The sequence below is a fragment of the Dasypus novemcinctus genome, chromosome 9 (genome assembly GCF_030445035.2).
Source record: "Dasypus novemcinctus isolate mDasNov1 chromosome 9, mDasNov1.1.hap2, whole genome shotgun sequence".
NCBI lineage: Eukaryota > Metazoa > Chordata > Mammalia > Cingulata > Dasypodidae > Dasypus > Dasypus novemcinctus.
The window spans coordinates 33,353,677-33,372,610 of NC_080681.1; the positions used below are offsets into that span (position 1 = coordinate 33,353,677).

The window sequence follows — 18,934 nt, forward strand, 5'->3', positions numbered from 1 at the left end:
TCTCTTGTGTTCCATTGATCTTTTTGTTTATTTTTTGGCCAGTAGTATGCTGCTTTGATCACTACAGCTTTACAGGAACTCTTGAAAGTGGATAGTGCTAATTCCCTGACTTCATTCTTCAGTACTGTTGGATATTCTTGAGCTTTTGTCTTTCCATATAAACTTTGGAATAAGTATGTCAGTATCCACAAAATAACTTGCTGGGATAGTCATCTTTTCCTTTCCCTTTTTCTTTTCTTTCTTCTCTCTCTCTCTCTTTTTTTAAAGAAACTATTGCTGTAATTTACAAATTGGGAATGTTTTCTTTTGTGCTAAATGTTAATTTTAAAGTCAGGAAAATGTCAAATGTCTCTCCAGATCTGTTACAGGATTTACATTTAGTGTAAAAAATTATAAGAAAGGTTTTGTTTAATTTTGAGACCTTTTTTATGCTAGTATTACTACATAGATCTGGGAGAAGTCTATAATATGCTATTTTAAAAGAAGTTAGGAATTTTCATATGATATAATTTCGTTTTCAAATATAATTTCCATCTCCATATTTTAGTTATTGTGTTTCTTAAATAGGTAATCAGATCAGTTTTGGGCAGGCCCTGTAAGTCAAATAAAATCTTCAGGGTCATGGCATATTCTGATATGCTGTGTTTTTACTTTATGTTCTATATTTAGTTTTAGCTCACCTTTCTATCAGTGATTTACACTTGTCCTGGACTTTTTGTTTTAGGCAGGATATTTAGTATTGTTGTTCCACCATTTGTTAGCTAAAGGATCTTATGCAAATTGTTTAGCCCTTATAACCTTTGGTTTCTTTATTTGCAACAGCTACCTCAGGATTATTGTTAAGATTAAATAAGAAGATTATTGTAAACTCTTGTTGCAGTGCCTGGCACATAGTGGTAATAGCAGCAGCAATAGTAGTATATCATTGTATTTTGTATTTCTAAAACTTAGGTCTAGATGTAGGAGAGATCAGAGAGAGACAGAAATATGCTGTATGCCAGCAAAAATACAGAACAACAAAAGATAACAAAACTCTTAGAGAAACTTGTTACATAGACATATAAGGAAAGAGAGTTGTCAGCAGTGCGGTCATTTCCTGTTTTTTTTCCCCCTTTTTCTGTAATTCCTGTTCTTTTATTTTTTAAATTCCTGGTAACATTCTGTATCTTTGCTTCTTCCTTTTCTCTTTGACAGCTATTGACTTAAATATGTGAAAGTCACAGTTTAAAATTCTTTATGGATATCTACAGGCTATGTTTTTAATATCTCTACTTATATTTATTGTTAATACTCCTAGCATGCAAGACATTGCTGCTTTTATAATATTGATGTCTGTTACTCTGTTTACAGAGTAGGAATATTAATCTCTTATAACGTACTTTAAAGGTTGAAGGTATTTACATTTGTGCCAGTCTTAAATGCTAATGAAACAAGGTTGAGTGTAAATAATTTTAAAAATAGGATGTAGGTGGAAGAGCTTAGATGTCTGTAGAATTATCCATCCATTTATTCTTTCAGCATTCTTTTGTTTTTGAATGTCTAGACTCTACTATACACCGGGTTCTGTGCAGTTTTGGAGGGCAAAGTAGGACCTACTCTGATCAGAAGAGAAAGAAAGCAAGATGTTTTCTTGCGCCAATTCTGCTCCCTTCTCAGTAGTACTGCTTAACCTATAATCCTGACCTCAATAATGATCTTAGTATTTCACTTCAGGATTGTGTCGCTCTCCCCTTTATTTCCTTATTTATTTTTCAGATTTGTACATTTTTAGCCTGTTATGACAGAGGACTCTACAAAAGTAATTTTCCCTATTTATACAAATTATAAATGTATGTTCAGGAAAATTAGGAAAATCAGAAGTATAAACAATATTCAAACCACCAGGTTAATGTCTTATATTCTGTTGAATTCTGCTGTGGCAATTGCTGTTGGCAACTTCTAGTTGCTGTTTTCCTTTATGGTCTCTCTGCTGGCTTTCTAGCCAAAGCAGACTATTAAAAGTCTCATAGGAATCCTTATGGGCTTGTGGCAAGTTCTCAGTTTACTTCTAAGTAAGGCTTCGGTCTCTCTCTACTTCCTTATCCACGTGCCATCATTTATGAAAAAAGACTAGCACTGATTATATCTGAGTGGTGAGTTTATGGATGTATTTCTTCTTCTGGATTCCCTCTGTCCCTCCCTTTTTCCTTCTTTTTGCCATAAATGTGGATCATATATAATGATAAAAAGCTATCACTATTTTAAAATAATGATTAAACATATTATTTTAAAATCAAATCAGAAAAAAATTTTCTTTGGGCTGCTGTCCAATGTTCTTTTCTCTCTCTTTTGCTCTTCTTGGTTTTCTCTTACCCTTTTTCCCCTAGTGTAAAGTTTTTTTTTTTACTTTTGAATTTATATATAGCATAAAATTTGCCATTATAACAATTTTCAAGTATGCAATTTGGTGGTATTTAACATTCGCAATGTTGTACTGCCATCACCACCATCTATTACCAAAACTTTTCCATTACCCAAAACAGAAACTGTACCCATTAAGCAATAACTTTCCATTACCTCTCTTCCCAACCTCTGGTAATCTCTAATCTTTCTGTTTCTATGAATTTGCTTATTGTAGATATTTTATATACATGGAATTATACAATATTTGTGAAGGTGTGCCTGGCTTATTTCACTTAGCATGTTTTCAGGGTTCATCCATGTTGTAGCATGTATCAGCACTTGATTCAGTTTTTTTTAACTCAATAATGTTGCCTTTTATGTGTATACCACATTTTGTTTATTAATTTGTCAGTGGACATTTAGGTTGGTTCCACCTTTTGGGTATTGTGACTAATGCTGCTCTAAATGCTGGCGCACAAGAATCTTTGAGTTCTGGCTTTCAGTTCTTTGGGCTGTGTATACCAAAGAGTGGAATTATCAGGTTGTGTGGCAATTCTGTTCAGCTTTTTGAGAAATTGCTGATCTGTTTTACAAAGTGGTGCACCTTTTTACATTCCTACCATCAATGCATGAGAGTTTTTAAACATTTTTTTTTATTTTGAACTAATTTTATTTATTTTTGTCTCTATTTATTTTAATGTTACATTAAAAAAATATGAGGTCCCCATATACTCCTAACCCCCCTCACCCCAATCCTCCCATAACAACAACCTCCTCCATCATCATGGGACAGTCATTGCACTTGGTAAATACATCTCTGAGCACTACTGCACCACATGGTCAGTGGTCCACATTATAGTTTACACTCTCCCCCAGTCCACCCAGTGGGCCATGGGAGGACATGCAATGTCCAGTAACTATCCCTGCAGTACCACCCAGGACAACTCCAAGTCCTGAAATGCCCCCACATCACATCTCTTCTTCCCACTCCCTACCCTCACCAGCTACCATGCCCACTTCCTCCACATCAATGCTACATTTTCTTCGATTACTAATCACAATAGTTCATGAATAGAATATCAGTGAGTCCACTCTAATCCACACTCTATTCCTCCATCCTGTGGACCCTGGAATGGTTGTGTCCACCCCACATCTATATCAAGAGGGGGCTTAGATTCCACATGGATGCTGGATGCAATTCTCCTGCTTGCAGTTGTAGGCACTCTTGACTCCCTGGTGTGGTGGTTGACCTTCTTCACCTCCATGATAGCAGGCTGGGGTAAGTCCAATAAACCAGAGGGTAGGAGTTGCAAGTCTGTTGAGGCTCAGGGCCTGGCTATCACATGGACAGTCCAGAGATTCAGGTCCCCTGAGTATACACTAAACCCCAGGGCCAACCACAGGTCTGGTAAAAGTAACAGGAGAGGCTTGTGAACAAAGATCACATCTGAGTCCACCTCCATCACACAGGAACACAAACTCCAAAGTAGGGCCAACTGACATGGCACTGAACTCCATCTGCCATGACCATAGAACCTGCGGGTTTTTAAAATTTTTTTTTTTTAATTTTTTAATTTTTTAATTTAAAAAATTTTTTTATTTATTTCTTCCCCTTCCCCCACCCACCCCAGTTGTCTGTTCTCTGTGTCTATTTGCTACGTCTTCTTTATCCGCTTCTGTTGTCGTCAGCAGCACGGGAATCTGTGTTTCTTTTTCTTTGCGTCATCTTGTGTCACTTCTCCGTGTGTGTGGTGCCACTCCTGGTCAGGCTGCACTTTCTTTCGCGCTGGGTGGCTCTCCTTATGGGGCGCACTCCTTGCGCATGGGGCTCCCCTACGCGGGGGACACCCCTGTGTGGCAGGGCACTCGCGCACATCAGCACTGTGCGTGGGCCAGCTCCACATGGGTCAAGGAGGCCCGGGGTTTGAACCGCAGACCTCCCATGTGGTAGACGGACGGCCTAACCACTGGGCCAAGTCCACCGCCCTAAATTTTTATTTTTTATTTATTTCCCTTCCCTACACCCCACCCCCAGCTGTCTGCTCTCTGTGTCCATTCACTGCGTGCTCTTCTGTGACCACTTCCATCCTTATCAGCAGCACTGGGAATCTGTGTTTCTTTTTGTTGCATCATCTTGTTGTGCCACCTCTCCATGTGTGCGGGGCCATTACTGGGCAGGCTGCACTTTCTTTTGCACTGGGTGGCTCTCCTTTATAGGGTGCACTCCTTGCACGTGGGGCTCCCCTATGCGGGGGACACCCCTGCGTGGCACGGCACTCCTTGTGTGCATCAGCACTGTGCATGGGCCAGCTCCACATAGGTCAAGGAGGCCTGGGGTTTGAACTGCAGACCTCCCATGTGGTAGGCGGACGCCCCATCCATTGGGCCAAGTCTGCTTCCCAATGCACGAGAGTTTTAATATCTCTTTATTCTTGTCAACACTTGTTATTTTAAAATATAATAGCCATCCTAAAGGGTGCAAAATGGTATCTCTTGATTTTGATTTGCATTTCCTTAATGGCTAATGATGTTAAGCATCTTTTTATGTGCTTATTTTCTCTGCTGAAATGTCTATTTGAGACTTTTGTCCATTTTTAATTGGGTTGTTTATCTTTGTGTTATTGAGTTGTAATAATTTCTTTATGTTGATAAAGTCTGGTTATTAAATCATTATTAGAGGGGAGCAGATTTGGCCCAATGGCTAGGGCATCCGCCTACCACATGGGAGGTCCAAGGTTCAAACCCAGGGCCTCCTGACCCTTACGATGAGCTGGCCTGTGTGCAAGGAGTGCCGTGCCACGCAGGGGTGTCCCCTGCATAGGGAAGCCCCACGTACAAGGAGTGCGCCCTGTAAGGAGAGCCACCCAGTGGGAAAAAAGTACAATCTGCCCAGGAATGGCGCTGCACACACAGAGAGGTGACGCAGCAAGATGACACAGTAAAAACAAGACACAGATTCTGGGTGCCGCTGACAAGAATACAGGCGGACACAGAAGAACAGCTGTGTCCACAGTGAATGGACACAGAAAGAAAACAATTGGAGTGGGGGGTGGGGGAAGGAAGAGAAACAAATCTTTAAAAAAAAATCATTATTAGATATGATTTCCAAATATTTTCTCTCATTCTATAGATTGTCTCTTTGTTTTCTTGATAATGCAATTCGAGACATAGAAGTTTTTAGTGTTTTTTTTTTCTTAAGGGGGTACCAGTGATTGAACTTGGGACTTGTACATGCAAAGGAGGCACTCAGCCACTCAGCTACACCTGCTCTGCTAAGATAGATACATTTTTAGTTTTAATGAAGTCTAAGTCATTCGATTTTTCTTTTGTTACTCATGCTTTTAGTGTCATATATAAGATTCCATGACCTAATATATGATTCTGAAGATTTATCCCTAAGTTTTCATTTGAACTTTATGATTTAAGCTCTTATATTTAGATTGTTGACCCATTTTGAGTTAATTTTTGCATATGGTATGAGGTAGAGGTCTAAATTTATTCTTTTGCATGTAGATATCCAGTTTTTCCAGCATAAGTTGTTGAAGAGAGTATACTACTCCCATTGAGTGGACTTGGCAACCTTGTCAATCAATTTATGATAGATGTAAGGGTTCAGTTAACTTTTTTTTTCTAAGATTTATTTTTATTTATTTCTTCCCACCCCCTTGTTGTTTGCACTTGCTGTGTCTGTTCGCCTTCCTTATTTCTTTAGAAGGCACTCACTGGGAGCCAAACTGGGACCTCTGATGATGGAAGGAGGTGCCTAATGGCTTGAGCCACCTCTGCCTTCTGCTTTTGTTGTATCTCTCATGTTTTTCCTCCTTGTGTCTGTTGTTACATCATCTTGTTGCATCAGCTTGCCGTGCCTGCCTGTCACACCAGCCTACTGTCTCCTTTAGGAGGCACTGGGATCCGAACCAGCAACCTCCCATGTGGTATGTGGGAGCCCAGTTGCCTGAGCCACATCTACTTCCCTCAGTTAATTTTTATTTCATAAAAGCATCAGGTACTGTTTTAAGAAATGGGGCAACAAAATAGCCAACCATCACTGCCCTCCTGATGCATATATTTTAGGAATAATTATGCCTAATTCAGAGAGTTGTTATGAAAGTGAAATATATATAAAGTGCATAAATGTTAATTCCCCCACCTTCTGTTCTCTTCAAGTGAATATACATATCCTAAAATAACTTTTGGAGTATTATTTTCTAGATGGTCCCTTTTTAAAAAATATGTGTAATTTTTAAGAAAATCAGGAAGAGTCTGAGGCCCGAACTGTTTCCTTGGACTGTATTTATGCTCCTTATTCCATGTAGGGCTAGTGAAATTTCCAGACACATTTGAAATTTTTCACTTGACTGATCCTGGGGCAAAAATAAGCAGGCAATGTCCTCACAGAGTTTTAGATGGAGTGGCACTGTAGATGAACTCAGTATGCATCAACGAGAAACGTGAGTTCAGGCTCATTGTGGTTTGAGAGCATACCTTTGCTTTCTATGCATATTAACTGGACCTAAATTTTTACTTTTCATTTTTTCAAAATATGTGCGTCTTCTTTGTCCGCTTATGTTGTTGTCAGCGACACAGGAATCTGTGTTTCTTTTTGTTGCATCATCTTGTTGTGTCAGCTCTCCTTGTGTGCAGCACCATTCCTGGGCAGGCTGCACTTTCTTTTGCGCTGGGCGGCTCTCCTTACGGGGCACACTCCTTGCACGTGGGGCTTCCCTACGCGGGGACACCCCTGCGTGGCAGGGCACTCCTTGCGCGCATCAGCACTGCGCATGGGCCAGCCGCACACGGGTCAAGGAGGCCCGGGGCTTTAACCACGGACCTTCCATGTGCTAGACGAACGCCCTAACCGCTGGGCCAAGTCCACCGCCCCAGTTGAGGATTTTACTTGTGGCTACAGCAGGAGACAGAGCTTAAATTATATGCTAATGAATTTTTATTTATAGCTTATGGGGAGACAATATAGTATAGAAGAAGACGTTATACGTAATTTTAGATAATCTGTGTTTGAGTCTTACTTTTGACACTTATTAGTAAGTATCAATCTCTCTGAGCCTGTTTTCCTATTTGAAAAAAATTATTCATTCTCTTTTAATTAGAGAATTTGTGGGTTTACAGAACAAACATACATACAGTACAGGATTCCCATACACTGTCCCACCACCAACACATTGCAGTGGTGTGGAACATTTGTTACAATTGATGATAACTTTTTTTATAACTGTACTTTTAAAAAAACACAGTAGTTACCTTTGTTACAATCAATGGAAGATTGTTAAAACACTTTTATTAACTATAGTACATAATTCACATTAGGTGTATTTTTTTGCTGTATACTACCTTATTATTAATGTAGTGTTGTACATTTGTTATAATCCATGAAAGAACATTCTTATATTTCTACTATTAACTATAGTCTACCATCTATAATAGGGTTCTCTGTGTTATGCAGTCTTAGGTTTTAGTTTTATTTAGTAACATATGATATCAAATTTCCCCTTTTAACCACATTTACCTATACAATTTGATGCTGTTAATTACATTCACAATACTGTGCTGCAATCACTACCATCCATGTCTAAACCTTTGCATCATCCTAAACAAATTCTGTACAAATTATGTGACAACTCCCCATTCCCTAAACCTAGTCTATCCCCTAGTAAACTATAACCTAGATTCTAACTCTATGAATTTGCTTATTATTATAAGCACATATCAGTGAGATCATAAAATGTTTGTCCTTTTGTGTCTGACTTATTTCACTTAGCATGTCTTCAGAGTTCATCCCTATTGTTGCATGTGTCAGGACTTCATTCATTTTTATGGCTTAATAATATCCATTATATGTATGTACCAAATTTTATCTATTCATCGGTTGTTGGTCACTTGGGTTGTCCATCTTTTGACAATTATGAATAATGCCACTATGAACATCAATGTACAAATATCTGTTCAAGTCCCTACTTTCAGTTCTTCTGGGTATATACCTAGTAGCAGGATTGCTGGGTCAAATGGTAATTCTCTGCTTAGCTTTCTGATGTGTGGCCAAACTGTCTTCCACAGCAGTGGCACCATTTTACATTCCCACCAGTAATGAATGAGTGTTCTTATTTCTGTACATTCTCTTCAACATTTGTAGCTTTCCAGTTTTTTGTTTTTTTTGTTTTTTTAAAAATAGTAGTCATTCTATTTGGGTGTGAAATGATAGCTCATTGTGGTTTTGATTTGTATTTGCCTAATAGCCAGTGATGTTGGGCATCTTTTCATGTGCTTTTTAGCCATTTGTTCATCCACTTTGGAGAAATGCCTATTTCTCTTTGGAGAAAATTCTTTTGCTCATATTGCAATTGGGTTGTCTTTTTATTATTGAATTGAATGATTTTTAAAATATATTATGGATATTAAACCTTATTGGAAAAGTGACTTCCAAATGTTTTCTCCCATTGAAAGTTTGTCTTTTCACTTTCATGACCAAGTCCTTTGAGGAAAAAAAAGTTTTTAATTTTGAGGAGGTCCCATTTATTTATTATTCCTTTTGGTACTTGTGCTTTGGGTGAAAGTCCAAGAAATCATTGCCTCCTACAGGATCCTGAAGATGCTTCCCTACATTTTCTTCTAGGAGTTCTAGAGTCCTGGTTCTTACATTTTTGTCTTTGATCTGTTTTTTTTTTTTTTTTTTTAGATTATTTTATTTATTCTTTATTTCTCCCTGCCTCATTGTTTTGTACTCACTGTCTGCTCTCTGTGTCCATTGGTTGTATGCTCGTCTTCTTTTCAGGAGGCACTGGGAACCAAACCTGGGACCTCCTGTGTTGGAGGGAGGATCCCAAAGGCTTGAGCCAGCTCCGCTCCCTGCTTGTTCTGTCTCCCATTGTGTTTTCTTGTTGTGTCTCTTTGTGGTGTAATCTTGTTGCATCATTTCCCTGTGCCAGCCCCTAGCGTCAGCTCGTTGTCTCTCTTGTCTTCTTTAGGAGGCACCAGGAACCAAACCTGGTGTCTCCCATGTGGTAGGGAAGTCCCAACTGCTTGAGCCATATCTACTTCCCTCTGATCCATTTTGAGTTCATTTTTGTATGTGGTTTGAGATAGGGGTCATCTTTCTTTTATGTATGAATATCTAAATGCTTCCAGCCCCAGTTGTTGAAGAGCTGTTCTTTCCCAATTAAGGGGACTTGGCAGTCTTGAAAATCTATTGTCCCCAGAGGTAAGGGTCTCTTTCTCTCAGTTCAGTTCCATTTGTCAATATAGCTATCCTGCCAATATCATGCTGTTTTGACCACTGTAGCTTTGTAATATGTTTTTTAAAATATATTTATTTATTTTCTAAGTGTTTTTATCAAGAAAGGGCACTCAATTTTGTCAAATTTTGTCTTTTCTCTGTTAATCAAGATGATCATGTGGTTTTTCCCCTTTATGTTGTTAATGTGATATATTACATTAATTAATTTTCTTACATTGAAACACCCTTGCATATCTGGGATACAACCCATTTGATCATGGTGTATAATTTTTTTAATGTGCAGTTCAGTTCTCTTTGCCTATATACAAGGATTCTTGCATCTATATTCATTAGAGGAACTGGACTATAAGTTTCCTTACCTCGTACTAGTGCTTTAGCCGTAATAGCCTCTTCTTAGTTCTTCTAACCTAAGCAGTTCAGTATGGAGGCCAGTAGTCTCATATAACTATTGAGCACTTGAAATATGGTTAGCCCAAGTTGAAATGTGCTTTAAGTGTAAAATATTACATAATGAATTTCAAAGACTTAGTATTTAACTATGTAAAATGTATCCTTAATAATTTTTAATATTATCTTTTGAAATAATATTTTGAATATAATGATTTAAATAAAAATTATAATTTAATTAAAAAATATAGTTAATAGAAAATTTACAGTAATTGATGTGGCTTGCGTTTATGGGTCCCTTTATTTCTTTTGGATGGCACTTTTCTAACCCTGTTTTTTTGATTCCTTGGGACCTTTGTACATGTTGTTCCATTTTTTGCCTTGTTCTTTGCACGTCAGCTTCTTCCTGTTCATCTCCAGATGTTAATTTAAATGTTTCATTCTCGGGAGGCAGTTCCTAACCACTCTACCAAATTAAGTTCTCCTAGTTTGTATGCTCCTATCATGTATCCTTCCCTGCATTTGTTTGTTCACTGTCTGCCTTCTTAACTAGCTCCATGAGGGGAGGGAACATATCTGTTTTGTTTATGAGTATAAATTGGGCCTAATGCCAGAATACCTTCTTCTCTGTTGTAAGGATCACATATGTAAAAATATTTTTATAAATTCTAAAGGACTCTACCTATTTTATCTATAGTATATAGAGAAGCAAAAGAAATTTGTTATGTATCCCCTTGGAAGTTAAGATTCATTTGAATGAAACATAGGCCATAGATTTAGCCTGCATTTCAATGTGTTCTTCAAATTCTGCATCTAATAGTTTGGTATAATATTATATGTATTTTAACTTAGAACTTTTGATGATTATCCTCTTTGTAAATAATCTTTTAAATGAATTACCTTTCTATCCTTCAGGAATTATTTTTTTATAGCTTTTACTTTCTTTGTAGGAGTGGTTAGAATGTTCATTTTTATAAGTTAACTTCTAAACAATAGGTTCCAAAATACTTGTAAATAAATGTTTTGTTTGCTTTAAATTTGGCTGTATCTTTTTCTTGATGGTTCCTGAATGTGCTGAAGCTCTCAGAATACAATTTAGTTGGTCAGTATTCAGCTATCACTTTCGCTTAATTAAGAATGAAATTCTTAAGAAACTACCCCTATCCGAAGGATGCTTGTCAGAAAAATCACTTTAATTTGATTTTTTTTTACTTCAGTAGCTTCACAGCTACACATTTGTATATAAGAAAGCAAAGGATTAATGATCAAAGTGATGAATGCACAACTATGTTTATACCAAGTACCATTGATTGTATACTTTGAATGAATTGTATGCTTTATTAATATGTATCAATGAAATTGATTTGTATAAAAAAGTAAAAAAAAATAAAACAAAAGGCTAACTAATATAGTTTATAACATTGATTGTAAGCACATCAGTAGCAGCAGAGGGCTGGAGGAAGATGATAATTCTTACTTTCCAAACTATCAAAGATTGATGAAAAGAAACAAGCAAGATTCCAAATACAATTTAAATATGTGTAGCTAGTTTTAACCCCTGAAAAGGTTTATGAGATAGGTAGGGAACATATAAGCCTTGTATGTTGTTATAGTAGTAGTTATAATAGTATAAGCGGAGGTGGTATTTGAAGTAGTAATAACAAATGTTTGATGCCTACCATGCCAGGTGGTTTTCAAAGTGCTTTATATATGCATATTAACTCACTTAATCTTAATAAAAACCCTAGGAGGTAGGAATGGTATTAACCCACTTTTTCAGATGAGGGATTAAGGCATCAAAGGGCTAAGTAACTTGCCCCAGGTCATATAGCTGGTGAGTGGTAGAGATGAAACTAGAATGTAGGTTCAGAGTTTGTCCTTGATTCAGCAAATGTAGACTGAAAAGAGAAATGGCCAAAGATGGGTTCAGAGAGGACATCATCTCGGAAAGCATAGGAAGGCTGACTAGTAGGAGAAAAACCTAAGGATATGTTATAAAAGCGATGGGAACCCACCTTCCACCTGGTCTTTTTTTGACAGGGGTTTTTCTCCTTTAAACTGTTTCTAAATAAATTTCTGTATTTTATAAGAAAGGAAAAAAAAGCTGTGGGGTGAGCTGCGAGATCCGCTGACAGAGTCTCAGCCTCCCCACCACTGCCCAGAGACTACTGAACCCTGTCTGTCCGTGGCCACCTACTCCGGACACAGAGCATCCAGTCATGGGTAAAAATGAGCTGGTACAGAAGGCCAAACTGGCTGAGCCGGCTGAGCAAAATGATGACACGGCAGCCTGCATGAAGTCTGTAACTGAGCAAGGAGCTGAATTATCCAACGAGGAGAGGAATCTTCTCTCCGTTGCTTATAGAAATGTTGTAGGAGCTCATAGATCATCTTGGAGGGTCGTTTCAAGTATTGAGCAAGACGGAAGGTGCTGAGAAAAAACAGCAGATGTTTCGAGAATACAGAGAGAAAATTGAGACTGAGCTAAGAGATATGTGCAATGATGTACTGTTTCTTTTGGAAAAGTTCTTGATCCCCAGTGCCTCACAAGCAGAGAGCAAAGTCTTTGAAAATGAAAGGAAACTACTATCATTACTTGGCTGAGGTTGCTGCTGGTGATGACAAGAAAGGGATTGTGGATCAGTCACAACAAGCATACCAAGAAGCATTTGAAATCAGCAAAAAGGAAATGCAACCAATGCATCCTATAAGATTGGTCTGGCCCTTAACTTTTCTGTGTTCTATTATGAGATTCTGAACTCCCTGGAGAAAGCCTGCTCTCTTGCAAAGACAGCTTTTGATGAAGCCATTGCTGAACTTGATACATTAAGTGAAGAGTCATACAAAGACAGCACACTAATAATGCAATTACTGAGAGAGAACTTGACGTTGTGGACATCAATACCCAAGGAGATGAAGCTGAAGCAGGAGAAGGAGGGGGAAATTAACCGACCTTCTAACTTTGTCTGCCTCATTTTAAAATTTACACAGTAGACCATTTGTCATCCATGCTGTACCACAAATAGTTTTTTGTTTACGATTTATGACAGGTTTATGTTACTTCTATTGGAATTTCTATATTTCCCACGTGGTTTTTACGTTTAATATTGGGGGAGTAGAACCAGTTAACATTTAGGGAATTATCTGTTTTCATCTTGAGGTGGCCAATATGAGGATGTGGAATTTTTATACAAGTTATCAATGTTCAGCTTAGTACTTTGGGTACATTGTGGCTTCACAAAGGCCATTGTTAAAACTGCTTCCCTGTCTAAGCAAAGAAAACTGCCTACATATTGGTTTGTCCTGGTGGGGGGGTAAAAAGGATAATTGGTTCCAGTCACAATGTAGTTATTGTGGGTACTTTAAGGTTTGTAGCACTTTCAGGGCTGTGGTAGAAATAGATATCCCATGGATATTAAATGTCGAACCATGTGTATCTATGGAATACACAATCTCAGTGTGCACACCTTTGACTACAGCTGCAGAAGTGTTCCTTTTAGACAAAGTTGCCACCCAATTTACTCTGGAGAAGGTCAGAAACGGTTCACATTCCATTATTTGTAAAGTTACCTGCTGTTGCTTTCATTATTTTTGCTATACTCATTTTATTTCTATTTAAATGTTTTAGGCAACCTAAGAACAAATGTACAAATAACGGTGCAGTAAAAAATGAGTTGCTTGATATCCATTATTTCATGTATATCAAGCACAGTAGTAAAACAACAACAACAAAAAACATGTATTTAAACTTTTTTAGGTTTTTTGCTTTTGTGATTTTTTTTTTTTTTGATACTTGCCTAACATGCATGTGCTGTAAAAATAGTTAACAGGGAAATAACTTGATGATGGCTAGCTTTGTTTAATATCTTATGAAATTTTCATGAACAATCCAAGCATAATTGTTAAGAATACGTGTATTAAGTTGATGTAAGTGGAATAAAAGTTTTATGAATGGAAAAAAAAGCTGTGGGATGAGAGTAAGGGGGAAAAAAGCAAATAGTTGGATTAGTATGAAAATAGCAGTATTTATTGAGTCTACGTCCCATGCTAAATGTTTCATATATATTTTATTAATTACTATTATCTCTATTTTATAGATAAGCTGAGGCTCACTGGAGCACTAGTAGAAATTTCAAAGCCCAAGTGCTTGTCCTACCTTGTAACAATATCAAGGGAGGTTATAAAAAATGAGGACTTGCGTAAAGTAGTCATTAGATTTGGAAAATTGGAAGAAAAACTGAAATTAGAGAACCAGACTATGAAGTACAATAGGTGAATAATAAAGAGTTTAATGAAGAGAGAAAATATAGGGGAGGATATCATCAAAGAAATAAATTAGAATTTCCCAGGTATGGGCCCAATTTAAGCAGGATAGATGTACATTTTTGTGGCCCTTTGAGTGTTTGGTAAAGTTTTAAAGTATCAAACTTTATTTAATAATGATTTCATGTGCTGTAATTGGGGAGAGTATTTTCTCCTAGCTGTCTGAGTTTATCTTGATTTGGGCAATTGAGTACTCATTCCACTACTAGTTATTACTCTCCTGGTTATTTATATGTGTTAAATTTCCTCTCCCTTTATTCCACAAACATTTATTGAACATCTGCTTTATACTTGACACAACCTTTGATACTGGGCATATAGAGATATTCAGGACACAGCCTCTTCTTTTGGAGCTCAAGTCCAATAGTAATTGAAACTGAACTTTGTACATATCATTACAGACATGTCAAAATAACCTTATTGAGAACCTATGAATGCTCAGGTTTCATTGTTTACGTTCCTTCTTAAAAGTTAAAAATTAAAGGGTATATTTGGAAGTAGGGAGGGGCACCTTGTTCTGAGGTAAGAGACAAGGAGGTTTTGACAATGGATGGAGAAGTAAAAGAGGAACTTAATATTTTATCACCTAATAAGATGAGGCTGTTTTTTTCCTCCCCCTTTTATCCCCTGCCCCGCAGTTTTCTGCTCTCTGTGTCCGTTTGCTGTGTGTTCTGTGTCCACTTGTATTCTTGTCAGCAGCACCAGGAATCTGTGTCTCTTTTTGTTGGGTCATCTTGCTGCATCAGCTTTCTGTGTGTGCGGTGCCACTCCTGGGCAGGCTGCGCTTTTTTCCTGCAGGGTGCCTTTCCTTACGGGCGCACTCCTTGCGCATGGGGCTCCCCTATGCGGGGGAAACCCCTTTGTGGCACGACACTCCTTGTGTGCATCAGCATTGCGCTTGGGCCAGCTCATCACATGGGTCAGGAGGCCCTGGGTTTGAACCCTGGACTCCCCACGTGGTAGGTGGATGCTCTATCAATTGAGCCAAATCTGCTTCCCAAGATGAGGCTGTTTTTTGGAAATAATATAAAGAACCATATGATGAAGAAAATTGAAAAAAGAATATAGTAGAGGCTTGAAAAGAGATGAGTAGGGTTGCCAAGTGTTGCCTGCATTAAAATCTGCTCTTTGTTATTTTTATGGAGAAATTTATTCCAACCTAGTTTTAAAACAGTGTTCTTAAGCTACAATTCATATTTTACAATTCATCCATTTCAAGTGTACAATTCAGTGGTTTTTAGTAGATGATGGTTTTTAGTATATTTGCAGATGTGTGCAACCATCATCTCTCAGTTATAGAACATTTTCATCCCTTCAGAACGAGATCTGTACCCTTTAGCTATCGGTCCCCTATTCCTCCATCCTCCCCAGCCCTAAGCAGCCTCTAATCTAGGTTATGCTTCTATGGATTTGCCTTTTCTAGACATTTCATATAAATGGAACAATAAATGAAGCCATATAACAAATAGTCTTTTGTGTCTGGCTTCTTTCACTTAGTATATACTGTGTTCAAGGTTCATACATGTACCATATATCAGTACTTCATTCCTTTTTATGGCTATGACCTAATTTTTGTAATGTAAACTTTTAAGTAGAAACTGCTTGTATCATTGAGCTAAGTTCTTTTGGATATCTTTACTGAATGTTCCTACTTTATTTTAGTCTTATGTCCTAGTGAAAATATAAATATTTACAATAACATGTTCCACTTGTTTATTTCCTGTATTCCTCAAACAGCAAGTTTCTGATTTCAAGAAATAACCTACTTGTTAAACAGAGGCTTACTTTAAATATCTTATTTCTTGGCATTGCTTTTACTGTGCGAATCAAATGCTATTTTTTTTTTAAGATTTATTTATTTCTCTCCCCTTCCCCCCCCCCCCCCCCGCCCCAGTTGTCTGTTCTCTGTGTCCATTTGCTGCGTGTTCTTCTTTTTGTCACTTATGTTGTTGTCAGCGGCACGGGAATCTATGTTTCTTTTTGTTGCATCATTTTGTTGCATCAACTCTCCATGTGTGTGGTGACATTCCTGGGCAGGCTGCACTTTCTTTTGCGCTGGGCGGCTCTCCTTACGGGGTGCACTCCTTGTGTGTGGGGCTCCCCTACGCGGGGGACACCCCTGTGTGGCACAGCACTCCTTGCGCGCATCAGCACTGCGCATGGGCCAGCTCCACACGGGTCAAGGAGGCCCGGCGTTTGAACCGCAGACCTCCCATGTGGTAGACTGATGCCCTATCGACTGGGCCAAGTCCACTTCCCCAAATGCTATTAATAGCAGTGAAAAAGTAGTGGTGTGGTTTAACTTTGTATTCAGGGTATATGCATTTGACTGTGAGCCACAAATCAATATCAGCTTTCTTAGCTTAATTAAATGTCATTCTTTCAAGCCTCTGGAGCATAAGTGTGTATATACATTTTTTTATTTATTTTTCTTTCTTTTTATTAAATATTATTTTTTTACTAGAGAAGTTATGGGTTTATAGAAAAATCTTGCAAAAGGTATAGAGTTCCCATATAACATCCCCCCATAATTAACACTTCACATTAGTACATCGTTACAATTGAAGAAATAATATTTTAATTAAGCTGTTATCTACAGTCCATAGTTTACATTAGGGTTCAGTGTTTGTGTTGTGCTTTTCTTTTTCATTAGAGAATTTGTAGATTTACAGAAAAAAAATCATGCATAAAATACTGAGTTCTTATATACCACTCTATTATTAGCATCTTGCATTAGTGTGGTATATTTGTTACAATTCATGAAAGATCATTTTAATAATTGTGCTATTAATTATAGTCCACAATTTACAATAGGGTTCATTGTGTTGTTCAGTCCTATGTTGTTTTTTTTTTTAATTTTTTTATTCTGGTAATATGTATACAATCTAGAATTTCCCTTTTTAACCACATTCACATATATAATTCAGTGTTGTTTTTTTTTTTAAGATTTTCTTGAGAATCTTTTTTTTAAAGATTTATTTATTTATTTAATTCCCTCCCCCCCCCCCCCACTGGTTGTCTGTTCTCTGTGTCTATTTGCTGCGTCTTGTTTCTTTGTCCGCTTCTGTTGTTGTCAGCGGCACGGGAAGTGTGGGCGGTGCCATTCCTGGGCAGGCTGCTCTTTCTTTCGCACTGGGCAGCTCTCCTTACGGGACGCACTCCTTGCATGTGGGGCTCCCCTACACGGGGGACACCCCTGCGTGGCAGGGCACTCCTTGCGCGCATCAGCACTGCGCATGGGCCATCTCCACACGGGTCAAGGAGACCCGGGGTTTGAACCGCGGACCTCCCATATGGTAGACGGACGCCCTAACCACTGGGCCAAGTTCGTTTCCCTATAATTCAGTGTATTAATTATGCTCACAGTGTGTGTTACCATCATCTCTATCCATTACCAAAACTTCCCATCACCCCAAGCAGAAACTCTGTTCCAGTTAAACATTAATATTCCCCATTCCCCACCTGACCCTACCCCTGGTAATCTGTATTCTAATTTCTGACCCTATGAATTTGCTTATTCTAATTTCACTTCATTGAGCTCGTACAGTGTCCTTTTGTTCTACTTAATTTCATTGAGTATGTCTTCAGGGTTCACCCATGGTGTCACATGTTTCAGAACTTTGCCCCTTTTTATAGCTACATAATATTCCACTTTATGCATATGCCACATTGTGCTTATCCATTCATCTGTTAATGGACACTTGAGTTGCTTCCACTTTGGCAATTGTGAATAATGCCACTATGAACATTGGTGTGCAAATACTTGCTCAAGTGCTTGTTTTCAGTTTTTTGGGGGGTATATACCTAGAAGAGGGATTGGTGGGTCATATGCTAATTCTATGCTTAACTTTCTCAGGAACTGCCAAGCTGTCTTCTGCAACAGACGCACCATTTTACATTCCCTTCAACAATGAACAACTGTTCCTATTTCTCCACATCCTGTCCAACACTTGTTATTTTTCATGTTATTAGTAGTAGCGATTCTAATGAGTATGAAATGGTATCTCATTGTGGTTTTGATTTGCATATCCCTGATGCCTAGTGATATTGAGCATTTTCATGTGCCTTTTGGACATTTATATATTCTTTGGAGAAATATTCAAATCTTTTATCATTTTTGATTGGGTTGTCTTTTTGTTGTTGAGCTGTAGGGTTTCTTTATGTATTCTGGATATTAAGCCCTTATCAGATATGTCATTTCCAAATGTTTTCTCCCATTTTGTAGGTTGTCTCTTTCACTTTCATGATGAAGTCCTTTCATTCACAAAACTTAAATTTTGATGAGGTCCCACTTACCTATTTTTTCTTTTGTTGCTTATGCTTTTCTGTAAAGTCTAAGAAACCCAGTCCTAGATCCTGAAGATGCTTCCATATATTTTCTTCTAGGAATTTTATAGTCCTGGTTCTTATATTTAGGTCTTAGATCCATTTTGAGTTTGCTTTTGTATATTATGGTATGAGATTGGGGGGTCCCTGTTCATTATTTTGCATGTGGCTATCCAGTTCTCCCAGCATGATTGGTTGAAGAGACTGTTCTTTCCCTACTGAGTGGACTTGGCACCCTTGTCAAGTATCAGTTGGCGGTAATGTGCA

The 18,934-nt window shown here is 37.9% G+C and overlaps 1 protein-coding gene and 1 pseudogene across 7 annotated transcripts in view; both read left to right on the forward strand.

The window, feature by feature from the left end:
* The window catches only part of EVI5 (ecotropic viral integration site 5), a 254,969-nt gene that overhangs the window by 20,055 nt on the left and 215,980 nt on the right, over positions 1-18,934 (forward strand). The window lies entirely within an intron of this gene.
* On the forward strand, positions 11,943-13,184 carry LOC101413740 (14-3-3 protein zeta/delta pseudogene; annotated as a pseudogene).